This window comes from Opisthorchis viverrini (genome assembly GCF_000715545.1).
Source record: "Opisthorchis viverrini unplaced genomic scaffold opera_v5_1, whole genome shotgun sequence".
Taxonomy (NCBI): Eukaryota; Metazoa; Platyhelminthes; class Trematoda; order Opisthorchiida; family Opisthorchiidae; genus Opisthorchis; species Opisthorchis viverrini.
The window spans coordinates 1799828-1804761 of NW_008751657.1; the positions used below are offsets into that span (position 1 = coordinate 1799828).

A 4934-nucleotide genomic window follows, 5' to 3' on the forward strand; every position below is an offset into this window, starting at 1 on the left:
ATCGCGATATTTCAAATATCGTAGCGACTGAAACATGAGGCGGCCTGGCGCAGCACATTCAGTTGCCTGAGAACATCATAAACGAGAGATTCAGCTGGGTTCCAGGTGAGTCTCTCGAAAGAACCAAATTAGTTTGCAGATGAGTGTATATTCGCTAAGGACTGATAAAGCCTAATCGTGCAGATCAGCTGGCGAAACTAGCTGGCTCTCAGGCAGTTAATTATGTTCCGTTAATGAACTCCCCTAATAGAACGGAAGTTATGGAAAAAGGTGGACTATCTTCACATTAGGTTTAGACCCATGCAACAAAGCGCAGTTTGTTTAGACTTAATACAATACTCATAAGGTTGCCGGAAATTCTTAGACAGCCCATGACCGGTTCCACCCTTCTTGAGGTTCATCAGGTAGGTAGAGTCCTCGAGTTTCCGTCAACCTTATGTTCTACTCGAAACCGAATTGCACGAAATTAGCGAAATACACTCGTTTGTAAGCAAATTTGGTTTGTTGAGAGACTGGAACCCAGCTGAATCATTAATAAGAAATTCTGTTGGGTTCCAGGAGAGTCTCTCGCAAAACCAACTTTTGTTTGCAAATGAGTATATTTCGCTATAGTTTGTATAATTCTATTCATTTGTTTTGGGTGGGATGGTTCAACATGTTGACAAGATAACTCAAAGGACGTTGTGGCGATTCAGCTAGCAGTAGTGACGCAGTTGTGCAAGTGCATATGTGAGTAAACTGCACGTCCAATGATATGCCTGAACATCCATAGGTCACGTTTCGGCGTCCGAGGACTAAAATACCGTCGTCCACCGCATCAGTTAGGTTAGTTTACACTGGCAACACTTTAAATGATATCGGTCTTCATCATGGTGCAAAATGGAACTGGTAGCTCATAAGAGCTCGCAGATAACTGGACCGAAAGAACCGTCGACGTTTCCCATTCTTGTGTAGCTTGTGTACACCATAAACATGAAGTTGACATTTTATAGGTTTATAAGAAGGACTAGCCAAATCAATTTCACATGGAGAAAAAGGGCCAATGCTATGACGCAAGCGCAGTGCAAATTCCGACTTTGATAGGGGAATTCTATTATGCAATCGCAGCAGCCTTCCGACACCTAGATACCATGCAATCCACAGGGAAATCAAAAGTTGCGATTCGAGTTGCTGCTCAGGATTCGAATAATTAGTTATTAATATGGTTATGTCTTACTAGAACGCCCGTCAATTTCAAGTGAGGATATCTTCCATGTGGTGCGTAGTTTAAACCATTAGATTAGGAAGCACCATCATCGTATGTATTGAAAATTCATTTTGATCACCAAGCCAAGTTCTTGGTTTAGCGTGGTGAGAGGCTCCGGATTGAATAAAAAAAAAGCATTTCTTAACGCAAAACAGGACTCAAATACTTCGTGAGACTCATTCACAAGGGAACGGTATCTTCTGCGAACTTTGTTGACAATGACATCGTAGAATGTTCCACTGGTGACGCTCGTTGTTGGACTTTGGCACGCTCTTTTTTAGCGATGTACTGACTGGTTCGACTTTATTCTTGTTACTCAATTCAGGTTGGGAATAATTTGTACAGCTTCTTTTGTCAACTTTTTCTCAGTTTTTCTGTATTCTTTGTAACGTTACACACACAACATTCATCCATAATTTAAAACGGTCTGTGAATTCGCATTTGATCGAGTGACGCAAGTAGTTATCACCTCTGTCACACTTATGGGAATTGGCATTTCTCTACACCACACTACTTACAATGTTGCTGAAAACCCATTGGGCTTTCTAGATCGTATCAAGGAAAAATGCTTCGATATCTTGAATACCGGCGGCCATCGTGATGCAAGGACAGGATGCAAGGAAACGATAAATGAAATAAGGATTGTTCGCGCGGCTTAGCTACTGTCACGACAAAATAGCACTGACGACAAGAATGTGATTCGGAGGACGAATATGAACATCAGGAGAACGACAGCATAGCGAGCGAATTAATGAAAAATCCACTTGCAAAATGTCACATGCGAAGGAAGGTGAGTAACGTTATAAAAAGAGTAGGTCGTACTTCTTCTGGACAGCCCAAGAATTTATTCAACAGGGTCCTGGCAAACTCAAGTTGATATTGTTATCGGCCGCGTCATGCTGTGGGCGCTTAGTGAACGCCTATCTGATGTTCAGTTGTACGACATCCCGGCTTTCTCTGTCGGGATCGACAACCATTCGGCCGTGATGACACTCACAATGTGGTATAGGGGAGAGCATTCTATGCTGATAATTTAAACGCGCTTACCTATGAATAAGTGCGATTGATCATTAAGTATTATACGTGCGCGTAGCCCATTCACACAAAACAGTAAACATAAGTAGTGAGCGGTTTTTGCATCATGCCAACGTACAAGATAGGTACACATTTCATAAAATACGTTGACAGACTGTGCTCAAGAGCTCATTGTCTAGACCCTTAAGGTTGTCAGTCAATCGCAGTGAGACAAGTGACGGACTGATGGCGCTTGTCTTAACGTCAGACACGATAAGAAGTACACGTTGACAGTTCGTTTGTGGTGTTTTTTCTTCTATGGGAGTTGTGCATCATTTTGTCACTGTCGCTGTTGTCCGAATGGTTGATATTGTCAGTGGTTTAAAGGAAATAAATGTTGAACTTAATTACTTCCGCGTTCTAAAGACGAGCATACTACCAGTTTTCAGGATGTCTGACTCAGTGAGAAGCATACGCGCTAGCATATAACTTTCCTAACCTGGCGGACACTAGGCCAGATAAACAAAACTGTCTGCTGCAATAGCATGCGCCAGTCACGAGGGCACGTGACCGTCTACAAAACCAAATATGGAAACAATACAGACAGGATAGACAGAATAAAACTAACGTGTCTCGGTTGTGCCCACAGATTAGGGTGCAATATAATTGCAATATTCAAACTGGCTCAGTGTTGAAGTCAGTGGAACGTTTTTAACATCTGCATCACTGTTGCAGGTGTACATTGCAGGAACACATAAGGTCCTGGAAAAATAGGACAAACAGTTGCGTAAAGCAATGTGGATACACTGCATTCGCCAGAGTACCAAAGTTTCACACGCGCTCTATAACACCACTCTCTGGTGGTGCATAACGCTGTACATAACTTCACTTTATATCAACAGAGGCCCATAAATGAAGTGGGAGAGAAAGTGACTGCACATCCTCATTGCCTTAGCTTCGGGACATCCAAGTGATCAACAAGCGACTCGCTGATCGGGAAATCCATTGCTCGAGTTCCTACCTCACTCTTGTTTGGATCTGGGGAAGGTGACAGTATCTCAGTCTTTGGGCTTCCGAGAGCTTTATCGTCGTCAAATGGTAACATCTCCGCTCCAAGCCAAACGGACAGTAAGGTAATCAGACGCTAAAGAGATACTGCAACTGAATACCTCAGCTTCGTCTGAGATGGGCTTTCATTTAGTGGACCACGTTCGTATAAGTGATTAACAGCCGTGTATTATTATAACCATCATAGATACTGAAACTGATACTGATGTACAACCATAGACATCTATCTAGAAAGCTTCAAAGTAGGGAAAATAAAGAGAAAAGGGCTTGTCACGACCATATTAAGACGCATACGTCTCCAGAGAACAACTCAGACGATCGTAACGGAAACTGGTAGCACGGATATCCTTGACACAGGATGGCAGTCGATACTTCAGCGATAAACACAAGATCGTGACGGCTCCAACCCTGACTTATGCACAGCTTGCATAGGTCAGTCATCCTCACAACACGAAATGGATCGAATACGTGCCTGGTAAGTGTGTACAGTTGAGATGTTATTCATTTTGTCTGCATGCCCACTCATCAAGGTTTTGGGACTCAGTTTTTCCGAAACGGTTTTCTGCGAGTAGGAGGTGTTGCTTTGCTGTACATGCTAGATCAAGAACTACATGAATTTCGAGAACCTTTTGATAACTTCCTCTGTCATGAAAGTGACGAATATCGTCAGACCAGTCTTGTCAAGGCGTATCCTGTACAAGCGGGAATTTGCACCCATCAAACGATCAACACATCGTACAACCACACTATTACCACTGACTAGGTCTGTCCGTCAGAACTAATCTACAGATGTGCCTTGCCATCATCCCAAAATCGGTTATCAGCTTCAGTAAGACCACATCCCAAAGTACATAATATCAATACCGGCTCATCCGAGACCGGGTGAACTCTTCGGAATGATACTCACTGACCATGAGGAATGATTATCGACCTGATATGAAACTGATTCTCACTAACCTTACGGGTGAATACGGCAGCGAATCACCCGTATCAACATTAGTGTTGTTGTCCCTGATGATCATTTTTCCAGAGATCTTACTTCAACCTGCTGTCACACCACTATTATGATTCGCAATAATGCCTTACAGCTAAGACAGGGGACATTTGAACAAAATGAAGGATAAAAAACAAGCCAGTAGGCAATGGAAGGGGAAGATAGTAATGCAATATTTAGACAAAATGTTATCGAGCTTACCTCAGGAATGTATCACTTTAGAGGATGCGGTAGCGATGTGTTTGTACACCACTGGATGAGGACTTAGATGAGGCTTAGATTCCTGTGATCATGGGTGTAGAGAGCTGGTTACACTACGGCAACATCTGCAGAGAAAATGCAAATGCACGCTATTTCCTCCCTATCTAAACACATTGATCGGTCTGACGCATCGGGGTCTGCTTCTGGACCATGTGGAAAGGATTGGTTAAAACAGCGACGTAAGGCTGACGACCATAGACCACAGTGTTGAGTGTACGTCACACTGGCTGTGTGTGAACAACTGACCAATGGCGATAGAGTGAACTAGCAAGCAGCTAGGCCAACGCAATCTGACGTGATGCATAGACGCTCGGTCTGCTTCTTACAGACATGGGGTGAATTTCGTCCTGA

At 43.2% G+C, this 4934-nt stretch overlaps 1 protein-coding gene across 1 annotated transcript in view; it reads right to left on the reverse strand.

Moving 5' to 3' along the window:
• T265_00022 (hypothetical protein) overlaps positions 1 to 4729 on the reverse strand; it is a gene marked incomplete at both ends in the record, with an annotated part of 27225 nt that extends 22496 nt beyond the window's left edge. Inside the window, one exon of the mRNA XM_009163679.1 lies at positions 4524 to 4729. The remainder of the gene's footprint in view (positions 1 to 4523) is intronic.
• Between the last annotated feature and the right edge of the window lie 205 nt (positions 4730 to 4934).